This window comes from Myiozetetes cayanensis, unplaced genomic scaffold (genome assembly GCF_022539395.1).
Source record: "Myiozetetes cayanensis isolate MyiCay16 unplaced genomic scaffold, myiCay2020 scf12, whole genome shotgun sequence".
Classification (NCBI taxonomy): Eukaryota; Metazoa; Chordata; class Aves; order Passeriformes; family Tyrannidae; genus Myiozetetes; species Myiozetetes cayanensis.
Genome location: NW_026086826.1, coordinates 15,102,338 through 15,123,235, shown reverse-complemented (window position 1 = coordinate 15,123,235; position 20,898 = coordinate 15,102,338). Strand labels below are relative to the sequence as shown.

The window sequence follows — 20,898 nt, the reverse complement described above, 5'->3', positions numbered from 1 at the left end:
GCTTTTCTCAGAAGCACCTGGGCAAAGAAACAAGTGACAAAGGGTGCAAATTCAAATACAGAAAATTCCACTTAAGGGTAAAAAAAATGTTTTTAATTGTAAGGGTGAATGAACACTGGAACAGATTGCCAAGAAAGGTTGTGGAGTCTGCCCTTGGAGATGTTCAAAACTGGACTAGGCGCAGCCTTGAACAACCTCTTACAGCTGACCCTACTTTGAGCAGGGATTTGGACTGAGCAGTCTGCAAAGGTACCTTCCAACCTCAACTGCTTTGTGATTCTGTGAAATTCTATAAATTGCAATTTAAACAAATAGCTGTGGTAACACTTTGGATTAACACTTAAATTAATTTCTCTGTAAATCAATTGAATATTTGTTATCAAAACTCTGTCAACTTAATTTAACCCAGACCTAAGTGTTCCATAAAAGCTTTTATTGAATCAGAGGCCAACAGAAATGTGCGCAGCTTTTGATTCCAATGAAATCAACCTCTGGGTTTTTTAACAAATAAATAGTCTTTTCTGAAAGTGAAACTGGCTGGAAGCAAAAGTGAAACTTGCTTTATTGCTTTTCATTGTTCAAACTGGGAGAAACAGCAATAGTAAATGGAGGTCATAGGTAGTGCTAAGTAAACAGAATTAAAAATATTAATATTTTTACCATAGCAATGCCACTTCTAGTAATACAGTGAAGAAGTCAGAGTGTTTACTGTTACCCTTATTACACTGACAGAGTCCTTTTGATCTTTTCTTTGAGCTTTCTTTTGTGTAGCTCTTTGTCTCTTCATCACAATATTCCTGCCCAGCTCTAGTGCTTCACGGTTGTAGATACCTGTAAGATGCAAGTTGCTGTAATTTGTGACTGTAAGAAGTAGACTAGAGTAAATTATGCAAAAAAAAAGAGAGTGATTTACTCTGGAATGGGTGCAGCCATGTGCTGTCATTGGCTCCAAGAGGAGGGATGCTCGTTTGTGCCTGTGTGTGCTGAGAAAGGTGAAGGCTGAGTTAAAGCAGATCAGGCCTGCTTTATGTTACACAGTCCTCATAGCTGTTTTGCTGAAAATTCTGCCTGATCCTGAAGTCCATTTCTGTGGTTGGGATGGTAACTTGCACACATTTCTTTTGCCACTTATACCCACGAAGAGCCACGTGTTCCTTGCCATGCTGCATCCTGGTTGCAGCTGCTGACCCTGAGCTACACGTGGGTGACTGCAGCTCCTGGGAAATGGTGTTCCTTCATTTAGTTGGGCTTATTTTAAGTAGCACATTATGCAGTGTGGGTTAAATTAATGTGTATTGCATAGACTAGTGGTACTACATGGGACTTAGGGAGAATACAGAGACATTATGTGTGGGTAACTAACAGCATTTTTTTAATCGCTTCTAAACTGAAATAGAAGAGGTCTGTGACCCTCTACATTCCTTAAGCAGTGTACAGGAGTTTGTGTCTGTGTAATTCCTTCCATTGCAAGCTTTCTCCATGCTTGTTATATATGACATATAGATATTCCCTCATGTAACTGCTACATGGACTCCCTCCTCCTTCCCTTGGCAGTAATGCTGATACTTGGCAGGAACAAGGATCTTTTCTTGCCCCTTTTATTATGAGTGAATTTCCAGTACATAAACAGATTCTTCTTTAACTAATTTAGTATGCACAGTTTTATCTTATTTGTTTTGTCTTTCTTCCAGCTCCATCTTGAACTGACTCACTGTAAAAGATTTATTTAAATTTTTGAAGTTCCTTAGGCAAACTCTGGTCCAGCAAGATGCTTTAGTTCAGTAATACTAAGTCTCCTTTCTTTAATTCTTAAATATTTCCCTACCACCTTTCCTTGTGGAATAGGTGAGAAAAGCAATTGCCTCCACTACTTAATGCATCACAACTCAAAAACTCACTCCTTCTATGTAATTTGAATCCCAGCCCAGCTGGTGGTTCCTAGATTTTAGGCTTTGAGTGTGAGTTCAGCACTTTCAAATGAACCACTCAGATCAGTACTTCTTCCAGTCTTCCCAGTCTTCCTTTTTTTTTTTTTTTTTTTTTTTTTTTTTTTTAAGGATTTTCCTGATTTTACAGATGAAGACCCTGACAATGCAGTGAAAAATATTAAAATTTTCAGGTTTTTTCCATTTCCCTAAAGTGCTTGTTTTCATTCTATTGTGTTTTAGTGCAACAAAGATGTGTGGGATATGCTGTTTTTGCATGTAATTGACCTTGTTCTTACTTACTTGTGATTTCATCAAGATTTTAATTGACACTTCAACGTTCTTGTGAAGACCTGCCTTTTGAGGAGCCCTTTTTACCTTTCTTCATGAGCTATTAGTGGGGTAAAGATTCTCCTTTTCATCTGCTGTCCATGGACAGTTCTTGTCAAAGATGAGTTAATGGATAATATCCCAGCTCTCACCAGGAAGTTTGGGTTTTAATAACCTGCCTGCTTACAAAAACATATTATCAACTCTGAAAACAGAAACAGTGAAAATGTATAATGAGCTGGGGTAGATTTCCAGTTTTGATCATTAGCACACAGCCCTGATCTTCATCCTTAGTTTCTTATTGGTGCTGGTTGGATTGATGAAGTAGGGTGTAGATTGATTAAATAGGGTGTAATGGAAATCACGTAGGTGTCTTTTTTAACTTTATCCCAAGGGTAGTTGTTCAGGGCCATGCTCCTTCCACAGAGGCAGACAAGGCTGTAAGGTGCTGGTGCCTTTGTTGAACTCTGAAGGGTGGAAACACTTTTCTGGTTAGTCTGGGTGAGGATTGTTGCAGTTTAGTGCAGATAGTTAAACACGGAACTACCAAGGGGGGCTTCTGAAAAAAGTCTTGCCTATGTAATGATTACAAATAAAAAATGTCAAAATACGTATGGGAAATAGCATAATTTACTTCTAATGTTTCATTCATAGTGGTATTCTCATCTTAGAAAAAAATACAGACAATGATTTTGCAGTCAGATCAGGGTGTCTCCTTACTTGCATTGAGTTAACTGAGACTACCATTTCAGTGAAAATTCTTAACTTAAAATTTTTCATTTTGAAGGACATAGAACAGCTTCTCTTTTTGCATAACAGTATACACTTTGAAATAAATTTGAGATACTAAAAATATTATTGTGAAGAGTTCACTCTTTTAAGACATAGCTATTCTTTATAACCCTCTGAATAATGTTTTCAGTAAAGTATTTAAATGAATCACAGATTGGCAGGTATCTCATGTTAAATGTGGAGATTTTGTTTAGGTTTTTTGCAAACCTGAACCTCTTGTGGGGAAACAGGGTCTGACAAAGAAATAGTGAAAATGAAAACCAGCAGGAAAAAAAGAACAATATGAAAACTTGTCAACCATCTTCATTCACAAACAGTGAGTTCCTGAGCCAGACCTATTTGATACTCCTCATTTCTGGTAGAATTAGTGTGGAAAGGAAAGACAGACCTGTAGCCTGTCCTACCTCTCCAGATGCTTTTTGCCTCCCTACTCCAGAATGATGACTGATCTACTCAGATGAGAACCCTTAACGTCTATTCCTCAAAAAGTGAACTGGATTGTCTTAACTAATTTAAATAACAGTGTCCCTGTGTGTAGGGTTCATTTCCACTACAGCAGGCGAGGGCATAAACAAGCAGCCTTAGCTAACAGATTTGATATGACCCCCAACAATGAGGCAATGACAAGTTGCTGAGGACAGTTGCCTTTTCAGCCTGCAGAGCTGTGAGGGGAGGAGGATCTATGAACACCATGTACTTGGTCCACATTGAAAGGCAGATGATTGAGAAAGGATATAAGATGAGCCTTATTATACTCAAAGCTCATCTAGGCCTATCCTTGTCTCAGGTGTTGTCAGAAGTTGAAGGATATAGCTAATCCCCTTGGGAATACTCCGCTGAACACAAACAGGCTGTCTTAGCCTTGTTGACCCAGAAGAGAGGCTTTTCTACTTGGTAGACCTCTGTACTTTTTTTATCAAGAATCCATTCAAACCTTTGCATCCACAATTGCATCCTTCTCCAAGGTGTTCCACAGCTGGCCTGTGCCTTATGCTGGTTTGAGTGTGGGATCTGCTCTTATTGTTTGATGCTTCTGAGCTCTCGTATTGGAAGAAGCAGTGAGTGGGTTTCCATTTACTCTTGCCACACCACTTACGATACATCTGTCGTTTCCTCCCTGTGGCATGTCTTCCATACTGGAGGATACCATTTGATCGTTTCCTGTCCAGCAGTCATTCTGCAGTTTTTATTATCCTTGCCACTCTTCTCAAAGCCTTTTCTATTTGTATATCCATTTTAGAAATGGTATCAGAGCCAGATACAAGGGCTTTGTGGATTTGTGCATTGATACAATCATGCTCTCTATTTCTTTCACAGTGATTTCTAACATTTAATGTGCTGTTTTCTTGTGTCAATTCTCTTATTTGAGCTGAGGTTTTCATTATCTGTTATAGTACCTGTATTACTTGATTGGCTATTTTGTTACTTATGCTATGCTATCCAGATCTTCCTCTTGGTGCAGTAATGAACTTGAGACCTTCATTTTGTAAGTAAAGTCAGAATTGTTGATTGCAATGTGTGTCCCTTTACATTTACATACGTTAAATTTCATTGATCATTTTGACAGCCAGCAATTTGTTTCATAAAATGGTTTTGTGTTTCTTCACAGGAGCTCATGTCTTCGCTACCTCGGTCATCTTCCTAGCCTTTGGATGAAGCATCTGAATCCCCAACATTACCTCTGGAGCCCCTTTAAAAGCAGACTTCCTAAAAGCCACTGCTGGAGGCTGCTGACTGATGATCAAAGTGTAAGTTCCAGGCAGCAGGGTGAAAAGAGGGTGTTGGAGTCAGGTTCCTGACTGTGGAAAGCTGACATACTTATGCACTGTGCAGCTTTAGTAATTGATAGAAGTAGCTAAAACAGAGCTCTTGAATGACTGTGCAGGGTCACAGTTGGTCCCCTCACCGTATGCACAGTGTTATTACTGTAACTCTGTTGTTATATCAGTGAACAATTTTTATTGAGACTTATCCACTCTACCATTACTATGTGACCAATCTCCATTGCTAGATCTTATTCAAACCTTTACAATGGCAATATATGCAGCTTTGTATTCCAGAGCATTACCTACCCTTTAGGCTGTAAGACCAGATCAGATGTACATTATTGGCCACTAGAGCACACCTTCATGTGTTCATCAAGCACAAGTCTGGAAATAGCAGTCTGGGTCTGCATCCCCACAAGTATGAGGCTGCAGTGTGGCCATACAGTGCCAAAATTGTTTCCCTGGGATGAGAGTGAACATTTGTACATTTTATGTGAGACCAGAAAGCGTTTTGTTTTCCTCCAACTGTTCATAGATAAAGAAAAATAGTAAAGGGTGGGAAGAGACATTGAAGTAACAGTCATTTCTCATTCAGATTTTAACTAATGGCTCAGATATTCAGGCTGGTGATGCTGTAGTGTGTTCTTCTACCATTAATACAGGTGCTGCTATGAAATTCTTTACTCTTTTCCTTTTGATTCTGAGTCAATTGTTTTCCCTCTCACATTGGCTTACCTGGCAAATGAGCCATTTTGATCTCTTGTTTTATGACAGGACTGTAGGACAATAAGCAATGGATGGAAGTGGTGGTTTTAAATGATCACCAGACTAAAATTAAAGCTGCTGTTCTCTGTGACCTACCAGATGTTCCAGTGCCTTTGGAGGCATAGTGACATTGGACTATACAGACATGATCTTCCACAGGAAGCTGTGTCTTAGGGCTAAGGCTTCAGTATGGATGATTTGAGGAATCTTGCCCTTAGGATGCAAGAAGTACGTACCTACACTGACTGGGAGAAAATCCATCCCCTTGGTTTGGCAATTCAACAGTGAGTTCACACTGGGGAGGACAAAATAGATCTTGAGTGTTTACTATTCCCAGTTTATTCTTTTTAATAGAAAGTGAAAGATCAAAACAGCCCAGCTGCCAATGAAATGAGATAAAAGTAGTAATTTGTCTGACAGACTTCTAAATCCATTCTCCCAAACATTTTATTTTGTCATTGATTTAGCACTAACAAACTTTTATTTCCCATGTAGCTTTTCTAAGGGCTGGACTTTATATTGCCTCAGTCAGCCTCCTTTACTTAAAAGAGATATTGGAAGCATAAATGCATCTGATACATTGTTTGTAGCAAACTGGGAAAGATCCAAAGTGTCCAGCTGCCAGGAGAAGTTTGCTGGAAGGGTAGTTAGCCACAGTACCACACGTATAATTCCGGGGGGAGGTAAGTGGGAAAGGTTTGGAGCACAGTGACTTGCCAGAAAAAGACACAAGGGTGGTCTGGGCAGTGTAGCAGAGCCTCCTTCACAGGAATTGCAACTTAAGTCACTTTTCTGTTCGTATTCGGTGTTCAAAATTGCATAATGCTATGAAGCAGAATTGTGTCCTCTGTGTCATCTGCTTCCCTATGGAGGAGGAAAAATCCTGTCGGAGGGAGAACCTCCATCCTGTCCTGTGTTACAGGGAACAACTTTTTCAAGTTCTTCAAAAAACTCTGCTTAAGCAGTTGCTTGGTTTATGGTTCCAGTATATATATGGAGGACCAAATGCTCCTACACAGAATCTATACAGATGCATATCCTGAACTTCTCATTGATCTCTGAGGGCTGGACAAATCCTGCCTTAGAGCAGAAGAATTCTTGAAGTTCTTTTTTTGGTTGTTTTTGTTTGTTTGTTTGGGTTTGGTTGGTTTTTTTTTACTAAAAAGTTTCCTCTGGAAGAGTGAAGTCAGTTATCACTGCAGTGATAACTTTGTGCTTCTACAGCATATGATGCAACACTGTAAACTTGGCTTGCAGAGCAGTTGATTTGTTCCTCTAAATGTTGTTTATTACTGGCATCTGGATATGAAAGGGCATAATTTTGGTAGCTAGATCTAATCAGCACTTTGTATATAAAGTGCATCAAAAACACACATCAATAGCAGTCCATCTTAGTGTGTCTGCATTCCAGATCATTGTGTAGTGTAAGTTAACTGTTCCTTTCATTTCTCCTGGAGCCCAGCTGGTCTCGCTTAATTTCACACTATTTTATATTCTGTTTATTACTGAGGCCAACAAGTATTTTATTTTAGCTGTTTGTACATATTAAACAAACATGGGATCTGGGTGGAATGTCTCTGGCAGAAACATGCTAATTCCTTATACCCTCAGAGTCCATTCCACACTTGAAGGAGTGGACTCAGCCAATTAAATTAGGCACCCAAACAGGAAAACCACAGACACACGATTACACTTTCAGCCAAAGCTAAACGGTGCAGCGTGAAAGTCATGTTGTTGTTTGGCTTTTTCACAGTGAGGCCTGCGTGAACAGAGACAGCTGGCAATGTCTCTGTTAGAGCCTGCCTCGGGACACCGGAGACAGGGAATTCCTGCTTCGTGGGGCTGGCAGGATCATCTGCTCCATGAAAAGATCATCATAGGTATGCAGCAACAGAACGGTACATTTCAGTTTTCAGATAGTGTCTTAGGTGTCCAGAGACTGGGAAAGTCTAAGGACTGTAGGCTTCCTTTTTCCACAGACCTCTGCCCTGGGCCCTACTCACAATGTTCATGAATGTCACAGAGCTGCTGATCAGGTTGGACTGTCAGGAGAGGTGGTGAGTGCCCCTCACTGTGGCGGCCTGGTAGTTAAGAAACATGCACAGGAGATACTGATTTGGGCATTTGCAGGAACATTTCAAACCCAATCTTGTTAGATTTTTTAAAAAAGGGCACTGCTATAAAACTCCATTTAAAATAAAAGAGTTTATTTATTTAAAATAAAAACCTGCTGTTTTTGTTGAAATGCTCTGGTGCAGGCAATTCTGTGGTGTGACTGCAGGATCGCTGGAGACACATTTTTCTTGGTCTATTCAGATACCTGAGCATCTCTCATTCAGGGAGGTAGAGATTTAGACCTAACCTGTGTTCGTGCATCTTGCTGACTAGGTCTGGTGGCTCCTTCAGAGGAACACTGTGCCAACCTGTTACTGCCGGCATTTCCTCAAGTTCTTATTCTTTGGTTAGGAAGCTTCAGCATAACACAGCTTTTGTTGTGCACACTTCAGTGGCTGGATGCCAAAGGTTAGGTGTACCAGTGTGCAGCTTGTAGCACTTCATTTACCTAGCCCTTAGCTGCTGGGATGGTATGTACATTAGGAACCCTTAAGGGTGGTAGAAATCTGAATATAGGCTGCTTGACCAGTACTTCAGGGAGTGACAGGGGATGGTCATTGTGACTGTGGTCTGTCATGATGAAACACAGCTGTGCTACTTTATTTACTGTTAATAGAGACTGAGCTGTATATTGTGCTCTTTGCTGCCATTGCCAGACTGTAGCTTGGGACTATGAACTAATGCTCAGTAAAGCTGTCTGGTTTCACACTGTGTCCTTTGTGGAGTATATTAGACTGTGAGCTGTGCTGACCTTTTTTATTTTGATTCTGAGGAAAGCTTAAGTAGTGTTTTTAACTCTGAAACTGTAAGCAGTTTGGTCCTTGGCTACCTTAAAGACACATCTTCACTATGTGGGGTGCTGCAGTGATTTAGATGGGCTGCAGTAACCAAGCTAGCAGTACCCTCATTTAACTGGGAAAGAGCTTGTTACTGTCCTCTTTTAAAATTCTTCAGATCTGAAAATTGTTTTCCAGCTCTTTGGTCCAGAATAGGCCAGGCTTCTTGATTTAGCCCATGAATCTAATAGTAACTATTTTATTTTCTAAAGAACTGAGCCAAGTTGCATGCAAGCATTTTTTTTTTTTTTTTTGCTTGACAGATCTATTTTCTGATGGTTTGATGGTATTGTAGATATTGATTACAAGTTTGGTATTGTTCCTTCAATAAAGATTGCTTGGGCATGGTATTTTTAGAGTAAAATAACTCAAGAGTGATCAAAGGTGTGTGACTCCTGGTTTCTCTGTGAACTGAAATTTTGTTAGTCTTTTCTCATGCTGGTGGGTGGAAAAGGCCAAGGGATGGTTGTTTGCCTAATGAGGGCAGGATACAGCTGGGAGGAATCTTGAAACTCTGACGCAGGGTCTGCAAACAATCCAGTCACATCAAATAGATGCCCACTGTTTGCCAAAAATCAGTGAAATAGGGAGATAATGAGGGAGATAATGAGGGTAATGAAATAAAGAAAAAGAGAGGCTGTTGTTCTTTGATGCAGTGACCTTTTTTGAGCTGTGTCATTTACACGGGTGTTTGTGTGAGTGTTGGCCCATGCTGATTTTACAGTACTTAGTTGTGTGCTGGCTGCTTACCAAAGCAAGGGAATCATCCTGTGGCTGGCCTCGCTCTAGGCTCGATAAGCTGTTACAGTAACACTGTAGTTAATGGTTTTTGGAAAAGTTGATACCTATCTGCATTTGAAGGAACACATTTTGGGCGAAATATTGAGAAATCACAGGTATGTTATGCAAATCCTGGGTGTGCCAGCCAAGCCTGTAGAAGAAAACTCATTGGGATTAATCTCTAGTAGGGTGACTAATGCAAAGGGAATGAGGTACTTTCCTCCCTGAGTCAGCAGAGATTTGACATAGCTTTCAAAGGGGCTTCACTGGAATGCAATCAGTTGCTTTGTGCAATAGGTATGCTAGTTTATTTAATTTGGAACTGCTTGCTTTAGACCAGAGAATACCATACTAAATTAAGACAGACACGTAGCTGCTTACTCTACTAATAGGTTTAAACCAAAATATCTTACTAAGTTTGAAGAAATGAGGTACATAATTATCCAGTGTACATTAAAAGCACTGAAGACAGCAGCATACGAGAGCTGTCTTACCTCCTGCTCTGCTCTTTGGGCTTTGCCAGATTTTTATGTTTGAGGAGCCGTATTTATTAGTGAGGCATTTGTTACATCCTATCTCTGTCTACTTTTCACAGTGACTTCCACGTTTAAGATCAGGAAAATTAGTTGCAGCTCAAGATTACTATTGTGGTATTATAGGAAGGGGTAGCTAAAGGAGACTAATTTTATTAACAGTTCTCCAAAGCCTTTCTTAGGTGGAGTATTACTTACTGGTAGCATTTGTGTAAGACAATGGGACTTTTTTCCTTGCAAGTGCTGCAGTCAGCTAATAGCAATCAGATTCTTTTCAGTGTATGTAATTTGCTATTTTTATCAATAAAGCTATACAGAGCCAAATACCCATGCAAAGAAAATTTCAGTATAATTTAAAATGTTTAATCATATTTCATTCCCATGTAACACACTGGTATTTGTAGTTTCAGACTGAGAACTTTATATTTTGCCTCTGCATTTTCTTAAATTTTTGTCTGTATTACATGTTTCACTATGGATAACTTATTAGGCAGTGTGAGGATATATGGAGATCCTTTCTAAAACTCCTAATCATTTTTCAAAGAAAGTTAACGGAAAGGGTAGATTTTCTTGATAATCCTTTCAAAATTAAAATATAACACAAAAACACTATGTTTAAGTGACATTAAGGGTCTTACTTAAACCAACTAAAGCTGGGAAATTCAAAGTGAGTAACTAACACTGTTGTAAACTGCCCTGGTGTATTACAGCTGACAGTGGGGAAGCAGAGGTTCAGAGAGCAGCTCAGATAATAATCTTAAGAGTTTGGATATTGCCTGTGCCCCAGTAGTTGTGAGAGCAGGATAGATGTCTTTCAAGATCATACTTTCTCATGAGAGATACGGCATTTCCTTTCATGGTCATACTGAGCATGGCTTTTCTCGAGCCAGTTTATGCCTCGTTCCCTGGTTAACAGGAAGGGCTGAGTAGCACACAAGTAGTTTACAACAAATACAGATCTAAAATTTGAATCTGAAGCCTGGAGGATCCTGATCCCAGGCTTGCTTTCTCTCTTGAAATCTCTACTTGAAAAAAACCCCACCTAGCCAGAAGCAGAAGTATGAGAATAATCCAGATTCCCTCCTGTTTTCATTTGGGGTCCGGTCTGACCTTTTTTTCATTGAAACCAGTTCAGTGTGAAACCAGTATGCTGTGTTTACACACTTCATTAGCTTCATATTGTCAGTATATCAGATAAACATTAGTTAGGCACAGCAGGGCTTCGTAGGGAGAATCTATTGTAGAGCTCCCATGATTCATGTAATTCATACATCAGTCTAGAAGTTTATTAACATTTTCCAAATATTCTGACATATCTAAGGAAGGGTGGTGTTATATTTCTTAGAGCTGTTCTTTGAAGCTCAATGGCAGATTTCTGTGTAGAAAGGGGAATTTAGTATTCTTGGTTGTTTTTTGGGTGGTTTTTTTCTTTTGTTTTTTTTTATTGTTTTTTTCAAATAAGCTAAAAATACAGTTAATTTGAGGCAGCAAAAAAACCTTTGCCTTTCAACCACTAACACTAAGGTTAGCCCATATTTTACAGAACTCCTGCAAGCAGAGCCTGAAGTCTTTGATTAATGTCAGAATCTCCTTTCAGTTTTTCTCTGAACACATTACTTTAAAATTTGCATAATTGTTTAAAGTTGCACATTTTGCTGATACTACCCCTATTATATGATACAAGCAAACACAACATTACATTACATTACCGACAGGATCAAAACGGAAAGTGACACTTTTATGCAGTTGTGTATTCTGTGAATCAGGGCAGTAATTGGAACATATTAACGGTTTCCTTGGCTCCCCCTTATCCTGCTCCGCCCCTGCTCCCCCTGAAGCCATCCGTGTAAACTCTGAGGATATTTAACACACTTTAAGCTGTCCGGTTCTGTGTAGCTCCTTGTAAAGTAATTTGGAGTGATGATTCCTACTTGGTGAGACGTGCTCAGACATAAACTCACACATACACATAGCAGCACAGAAAGCATGAACCTGTTAAGGATTTCACCTTTTAAGAAATGACAGAATAATTACAGGACAACATGTCCTTCATGAGCAAAAACAACTAAGCTAAAGTGCTTTCAAGGCTGGCATGGCCTACTTCTCTTCTAGCAAGCTGCATAAATCATAAACTGCTAAGGGATTGATTCATACCCTGAGTGGTAACTGGAGTCTCTGTAATGGGGTATATAAATGTGTGAATAACACACACGTATGCTGAGCTGAATTCAGTTCTTCATAACAGCTTGGCAACAGAACTGGGTTGATAGAGCCCAAACCCTGACTTTGTATAGATACAGAAAATGTAGAGGATGAACCACGTGCTTGTTTAATGAAGGGTAAATAAGTTATTCCATTTTCAGACCTCTTCAGGAAGGGATTGTGATAGTGGGTAAGTTGGCCTTAGGCAAAACTTAGTGTGTTAGAAGTTCTCAGTCCTGGAATTATTGTTCCTGGCTTTAAAAGAGAAATAATAAAGGGGGTCTATCATCTAATTTTACCTATTTGGGGGTGAATAGACATAAAAGTGTTGACTTTTGCAGTATTTAAAAGAAAATGTGCCTTAGTTAAAAATAAAAACAGCCTCAAAACAGGAATGTCATTTAACTTTTTGAGTTATCTCTTACCTCTCCCAGAGTCTTTCTGGTGAATAAATTGTTAAACTTCCTTGTATGTCTTTATGACCTGGAATCTTTCAGATGCTGCAGATAATCTATATTAGTGGGATGATGTTTCTTTCTCTGACCACTTTAACTGGACAGATTGCACATATGCTCTGGTATTACCAAAGGCCAGGTGAATCCTGAAGAGCTGTAAGCAAGGGTAACTCAACCTCTGAAGGTTATCCAGAGATTTAAGCTACACGAAAATTATGCTTGTTGGAAATACCTACTCTTTGCAGGCAGGGGTCCTTCTTTTTCTTGCACATAATGTTAGGGCCGTGGTTTCTAAGGTACACTTAACAGGCTTCTCTTTCTGTACAAAAAACCTTTGCCCCTTAATACACAATGGCACATTGGTTGGTCTAGGTAGCTAACATTTGCATGCATAGGCAGTTGATTCTGTCATTTATGCCTGTAGATAATAGAATTTACATGCACAAAACTCATTTGGACTTGGCCTCAGAACAGATTGGGAGGACAGGTATTTAAGATTTGAGGGACAGATGCACAGTAGGGGACTGCTGGGGCAAATGATAGTTGAGTCTGGAATATTGAAATGGGGATGCTAAGGAAAGAATGGAGACAGCACTCATCTGTGTTTGAGCTGTGCTGAAAGCAGAAAGAGTTTATACAAAGAGCAAGGCAGGAATGATATCAAAGGTCACCTTTCATTGTGAAGAGAACTCTAACTTGAAATGTGAAATTTTCTTTTCTGAAATATGTTTTTGTCCTATGGTCTCTGTCCAGTGATGGCCTTTAATCCGTCTTTCATGAAATTTCAGCCAGAGTCTAGTACTTCATGTCACTGATACCAAGTAATTTAACAGAGATTGTAGGCATGTAAGGGTCAGTCCTTCAACTTGGGTGAATTTTTTAGGCTCACTGAAGTAAATGCAGCAATGTTGGTTTTGTGCCAGCTGAGAAAATGTGCTTGAATGTTTAGATTGTTTCAAAATTACTGCTAATTGTAGAGTGTCCTTCTATTTTATTTTGGTCAGCCAAGAATAATACTCCAGTTCTGAATTTTGGGGACATCTTTTGCAGTGTAAGAGAAAGCTGGTATCCAGATCTAAGTGCTTACATTTGAAACCCCAATGAAGCAAAGCTTGTCGCCTATTCCATGGCCACAACACGGAGAAAGGTATCATCTGAAACCAGGCTATGAAAAGTGTTTTACATTTTAATATCACAGTGGTCACTCAGCCTAGCCCAAACTCACTCTTTGCTTAAATGAGATCTCACTGAAATTAATATGAGTTGCATTGAAGTCAATAAGATCTTTTTGTGACTGAGGAGAAAATTCTTGTGTCTCTGTTTTGTTGCACTGACTGTGTAATATCAAGGCCTCTGCAGCAATGCACTTAAACACAACTGGGTGAAATATGGAGAGAGCAAAAGTCTTAATTTCAAATTTCTCAGGTTTGTCAGATTATTTTATATAGTATCAGCTTGTTCTCTGAAAGCTGAGGCCACAGGAGTCCCATTACACTTTTTGGGCAAGATCCTTGGATGATGTAAATTGGTGTAGTGCTACTAGAGTAAGTGGAACTCTGTTGATTTCAGTAGCTCAGGATTTAGCCCACTAGGTCTGAGATAGCTATAAAACCTCACTGTGCACTTCGAGAGTTGTACCCCATAAATGCTTCTGCAGTGCAGTTTTTTATATTGTCTATCTGAAACCCACTTTGTGGCTTAAAAACACTAACTAACCAAGGTCAACTTTCTGTCCTTCTCACACCATAACTGTTAATACTAATAAGTGGGGTTTAAGTGTACTGTCTCTTAGTGTGTTTGATCTTTTCTTTTATTTTTAGTTTGTCACTCTGAACTATTGGTATCTTTGACCATTTTTGTAGATATACAAACATGAAGAGAATGTCACTAGCAGTGACTATCTCAGTGCCCTGTGTACTAGAGTATCTTTCTCTGAAAATGCATGTGTTTACTTGCACAGAAGTGCAGATATGTATACACATGCACACACAGTTAGTCTGCAGTAAGTATCCTCAAGCACCCACATTCCTTTTTCACTTGGTAACTAATGAAATGACATTTTTGCAAGAAAGCTTTATGTCTCATCGTGTTAGCTGTTGCAGTGTCTAATCTGAACTCCATTGCATTCATTGACTGTGCCAGTGCTTTGGCATTAAGAGCTGAGGTTGTTTTCCTGACAGACAGGAAAGTGTTTTGCAACAATTACCTTATAAGTAGATTTGTTTCTGCATAGGGAAAGAAATCATACTAAGTGAGCTATGGAAGTAGGCATCCACGTGCTTTTCCATTAGTATATGGCAGCTTGTATTTTTGCAAACACAAAGATAATGTAAGAGAATCCATTTTTTTCAGTTACACAAACAGTTCAAAAGAGATTTGTGATGAAATGGCTTCTAGCAATCTCTAATATTTCATGGTCATCTTTGGGGGGGAAACCCCCAGCTTTATTCCCCCATTAATCTTTTTCCCTTGGGAGGCTGCAGGCTCTGGTTCCGATTTCAGCTACAAATTAGGCTGTGAGTAGGTCTGAACTTGAGTGTCTTCAGAAAACCCAAGGAGAACAATAGTGGCTTCACACTGTGTCATGCTTCAGCTCCAGTGAGTAATGCTAAATTGCTTGCATTGTCACAACCACATGCTTCCCTTGATGATCCTAATGGGTCCCTGCAGATCCAGTGGGAATCACAACACTGGCTGCATACATTTTTTAAGATTGTTTCAAGATATCATGGAACACATCCAGAACCCAGAGTGATGTTTTCTTTGGGGCCCCAGACCATGGAATGTTTAATTACTGATGCCATTACTAAAAATAGCCATAGGAAAAGGCACGAGTTAATCTTTTAGAGAAATGTTTGGGGAATGAGGGTTAGGGCAACTTGTTTTAGAGCATTATTTCCCTAAAGGTTAGAATCTATATAATTATAGTAAAATTATAAAAAAGGATTGTCTGCCTTTGTGTTTTGTATTCAGACACTGGGAGCATTGTACCCTTATTAAGTAGGCGTTGCTGTTTCTAACTTCTTGTGTATTTTTCTTAGCCCTTTTATTTCATAAGTTAATCTTCACCTAGCTTGTAAAATTTTGATTGAGTGTTTGATGCCAGTTTCAAAGGTAATGTGTGGTTTGGATTTCCTTGCATTTGCTCAGATATAATGAACCCAAATTATGGCTAGTGGGATTTGTAAGCATATTGCAAACTGGGAAAGAATCTAAGTCAATAAATGCAAGGCCAGAAGGTATCACACCTTGAATGCAGTGTATATACTGAGAGCATACTCTACCTTTGATGATCCTAGACTCTGATGAACTTTTGGGTTAACTAGAGTCACAGTGACCACTAGATTTTTATTCCTCTTTCTTGTTGAAGCTCAAATATTTGTCATGGGACACCTTTTCATATTGACTTGCCTATCTGTACTTTAAATTACACAGCTAGTAGCAATAATTAGATTTTTACATTCCTGAATATAGATCTGTGTGTCAGAAGACTCAGGAATATCAGACAAATGAATTTGCAAAATGAGCCAACAACTGAAGAAATAGAACTGGCCTAATGACCCAGTAACATGTCTCCACATCTCTAAAAGTTTTTGAGAACTTGTAAAATTCAAACTGCAACTGAAAAGCACCGTGTATCCCCAGGCAGCCTTAATTTGCATGATCAGCACTTACTCAGCAGAGTACCATAGGTATATGAGACCTTGGTGTATTAAGTGGGTCACATTTAACTGTCCTTGAACAATTTCTCCTATGTATTAAACATAAACAAGCTTTTTGTCATATTCAGCATCACTGTTTCTCTTTTCTCCACACTTTCTTTGATACACAGTAATTTTTCTGTAGGAAATTTTAGAGGGCCACAGTGAATATGTGATGCCACTTCCCTCCCATAGTCTCTTGTTTAAGAATTCTGCACTTCTCTCATTTCATATTCCTTGTGATTTTTTTCCCGAGAGTTGGATAATTCCATCTGAGCAAAAATTTAAATTAAAGTTGGTTTTCATAGCTGAGAACTGTTGGACAAATTACACAAACTCTTTTAGTTTTCTAAATAGCCTTGGGAGTCTGACTGTTCTTCTCTTGTCATGTAAATGCCCTGTCAAATAAACCCAATGCCCGTGGATCAAGCTGTCTGTTGGCAACTGGAAAGAAGATGCAAGAGACCACTGGATTTCAGAAGCTACAGAGGGAAACTGGTAGCAGAGTTCAAATGTAAATAAAGGTGGCAGAAAAATGTTCTTTTCTCTTTCACAATAAAATCCAAACCAGTCCTTCTTTAACACCCTTTGGTGTTTTCCTGTGATGTGTTAAATAAAAGGTTTCTTTATGTTACAGGAGATACCTTTCTGCCCATTAAATAACCTTTTTAATAGCATCTACTAAACCTTTCTTGAAAGCTAGTAAGTGGTTTTACACCCTGAACAGTTTTGAACAGAGCTCCATGAAGTCACCGTGTGCTATGCCAAAATGTTAAACTTGCATTCAGTGAAAATAAAGAAGAGGAAGAGAATGGAAAAAAACTTTCAAGTTACATTGCACAAAGAAAGCTTTTAAAAGCATTATTTTTAGGCATGCTACTAGCTTTGATGTAATTAGCTTGCTGTTAAACTATTGCACACTAATGTCTGAATGAAAGGTACTCTAATTAAATTATACATTCTATTTGCAGTGCCTTTCTCTTTCACAGATTTGTAAGTCTACAGTCCTGCCTATGCAAAAAATCTATGTTTAGATCACCTAATTTCCAAATCCCATATATTGTGCAAGCTTGGGTGTCAAAATTGAGCATTACTTTCTGTGAAATATGGGCTGATGTATCAGCAAAAGAACCAGGTTTGTTCAAGATTATTTGAAATTTGGCCCATTCTGTGTGAAAATCTAAATACATTAAAAGATTCAATCCCAGGGGAAATGGACATTCCTGATATATACAGGACCTAAAGAGCTCTGAAGATAAACCCTTGAATTTTCAGTGTCTGAGTTTGAAATAACATCTTTAAAAAAACCCCTCAATTCTTTCAATTCATATTTTTTCCTTTTTTTTTTTTTTTTTAAAGAAAGTCTTAGTAATACTCACATTCTTTAGTGGAGGGTTCAGAAGACACTTTTACTGACAAATTGCCTTTAAGGACTCTTGAATATATTACCTCCACAGTGTTCTAAAATTTGAGTCTTAAAACAGTCAAATAAGTTGGATAACTCCCTTCAATGTGTTTTCAATTGCAGATCATGGGACTTTCATCCAACAATTTTGAAGAGATAACTTTTAATTACAGTAATAAGAACCACATGGGCAATGATTGATGCAAACCTGATGTGTTCTCTTACTTTATTAATCTTTTTAATTAGAGGCAAAAGAATGCTTTATCTGTTGAGAGGGAGAAGAGATGAGTTGTGATTATCTACTGCACTTTTGTGACTTAAAAAAATTTGACTGCTCACCAGAAGTGTGTGTTTACCTGGATACAAAAGGTGAGAGGAGCTTGCACGTTTTCTCTTCCAGCTTTGCTTACCCTCAGCTCTGTCTTGTCTCCCATATGGCACTGCTGAGATTATGGTACTCTCACGTTAGTTTTACTTCAGTTCTACAAACTGCTTATAAGGAGAGTTTACAAACTCAGTTAGAGGACAAGAAAGTGAGAGGCAGTTTAACACCACCATACAAGCAGTTGCCTGCCAAAGGGGAGGTTGTATGAGATGTTGAGAAAGACATATGAGGTGTCTTATTCTTTAAGTCTCCTTAGCTTTAGGAGCCGAGACAGCTTAGCACGTCTTGGGTCCACCGTGGCTGTGGTTTGAAGCAGTTGTAGTGTAGGATGGTGTGAAAGACACACAAACAGGAGTGTGTCAATTCAGGTGCTAATGCAGGTCTTTGAAACAGAAACTGTGAATATTTTACCTGGACTGGTTTAATGGATTCATTTGCCTTCAGTGTACAAATGGTCAGATTCATTTGCCTCTGTGGCTTGAGATACTTTGCCCAGTTACAGGTAAGGTTAAATTTTCATATACTTGCCCAGAGTTTTTTGTTTTGCAAGCACTCTGAGTAGGATTAATGGCTGTGATGCAAAACCAGCACAGAGGCTTTTCCCATTTACTATTGTTGTGATTTATTCTTTCATATTATATAGTGCCAATAGTGTACCAGGTGAGTTACTAACAAGTAAAGGTGAGGTCTTTCCTCTAGAAGGTTCATATTCTAACAAAAAATATGACATCTTGGGGCTTTATAGACAGGCATGAAGGCAATAAAATTTCTGGACAGGGAGGGAACAGAAAACTTATGCACACGAGATGTCAAAGGCATCTATATCAGCACAGAAATTGGTGAAACTTCACAAAATGTTCTGTAAACTAACAAGGAAAGAATAGCACATGCTTTTGCAGACCTGAAGTTCTGTAAGCCTCCTGCACTGCCTTAGTAATAGCATATAAGTGACATGGATTCCAGCCAGTGTTGTGGCTTGGTAGTCTGTGCTCACATGTTAGGATGCTGACTTTGGGCCTGATCCAAATGCCTTTGAAGTCAGTGGAAGACTTTCAACTTCAGTGAGTGAGCTGCAGAGGTGTTCTGAGGTGCTTTCTTGTGCCAGCCAATTTGGAAATATCAGTGGGAATAGAGAAGGGGAGAAGTTCAGTTTCCTATATCAACTCAAGGAAGGTAAAGGGAATTTATTTTTTTGATTTTTTACTATTTTTTAAGAAATATTTGCCAAAATATCTTTATGCCTGTCACCACATAAAAAAATGGTCTGTGTTTGGAATAGGGGATGTAATGAAGAGAGAAGGGCAGTTAGTTGAGTGGCCTCACTTTGTGAATCTTTATTTGTGTGGTAGAAGTGGGTGTGCAAGTCATCATTTATATAAACATTAAGTCAGATATGGGCTTCTTTAAAGCCATTCCAGACAACCTTTAAGTAGGCCTACTAGCACTCAGTGCCATTCAAAGTGTGACCTTGCCTGTCAGTTATTTCTCTGTGATTGCTTAAGTGGTGATACTTGCAGCACAGAACTGGAAAAGTTAGGCCAAAAAAGAAAAAAAAAATTGGGCTTGCATTTCGCTTATGGACAAAATAGTTGTTTTAGCCAAGCCCATTCATCCATCCTGGGTCTGGACACAGTAACTCTCTAGAACCGCTCTGTAATGGAACAAGAGTGGCAGGAGGGAGTTGAAATGCTCAGAAAGCCTCCATTTGTTTCAATCTGTCACACTCAGCACGAGGATGTATGGTGAAAGCATGGAGGGAATATTGCATTTTGGGATTCCTAGAAGGGTGCCCTGGCATATATTCCTACACACGTGTTTGTCATATCTAAATTGTTGAGCAATTGAATTTAGTAATAATGACTATGAATTAACCATCTGTCAAAGATAAGGAGTGTCTGTTTAACCCTCAGCCTGCCACACGTGCCTTTATATGGTGCCCACAGCATTCCTTTGGTTGCCAAAGTGGGAGTGTGGCAGCACCCCATGGAGGGGTGGGAATCCATTCCCTCCCACTTTCTGGGAAATAGTTATAACTCAACCAAAATTTAGCAATATCAGAATTGTTTCTGCAGATTGTTTTGATTTTGAAAAAGAATGACTGCTTTATGCTGGAAATACATTTCAGCTTTTAAGATATTTTTTACTTATCTTTAATGTTACCTGAGAAGGGATGTACATTGCATAGAAGACTTAGAACTGAAAACTATTGGATTTTCTATTTAAATTGCCCTCCATCCTCCAATCCATCATCTAAATGAGGCAGTGTATATCTTTAAAAATGTTGTACTACTGTATCTTCAAAGAGTCCAGAGTAATTTAGAGATCATTTGCCAAATGTACTTCCTTGCTGTGTACTTCACCCCTTAAAAAAAAGAGCAACTACTCAGCATCCAGAGCAAAACTTCTAAAGGAAAAAATATAACAACTAATTTAGAAAGTTAGCAGGCTAACTGGGGGTCATCAACATGGTGGGATTTTTTTTGTGTGTTTTCCTGCTTACATTGAACTTCTTTCTAAGATCTCTTCTTCCACAGATTACCAGTCTCCATTAGATTTTTCTATAAGTACTAATTAAAAATTCTAATGATAGTCCCATTAATTCCATCTTGAGCACTGACTGGATGATATTATGTGGATGTAACTACTAGGCCTGTTTTAAATATATGCATATATATATATATAAAATGTATATTGTATATATATAATATAATGTTTAGGGGGAAATTTTTCAACAAAACCTATGTATTTGTTTGCTGAGACTTTACTGAGACAACCTTCACAAAGGCTGTCAGTAGTCTAGGAAATGGGTGTCTGTAGCATACTGGAAAACGCAACTTGTCCCTGGATAGTTTGGTTTGAGAGTGGGGTTTTGGTTTTGTTTTCTTTCTTTTAAAAGTGAGCTGGTTTC

General features: G+C 38.8%; 1 long non-coding RNA gene across 23 annotated transcripts in view; it reads left to right on the top strand.

The window, feature by feature from the left end:
* Window positions 1-20,898, top strand: part of LOC126635311 (uncharacterized) — a 457,052-nt gene that overhangs the window by 292,723 nt on the left and 143,431 nt on the right. For all 23 annotated transcript variants that reach the window (XR_007627642.1, XR_007627656.1, XR_007627649.1 and 20 more), the window contains one exon: window positions 4,657-4,795. This is a non-coding gene — a long non-coding RNA (uncharacterized LOC126635311). The remainder of the gene's footprint in view (window positions 1-4,656; window positions 4,796-20,898) is intronic.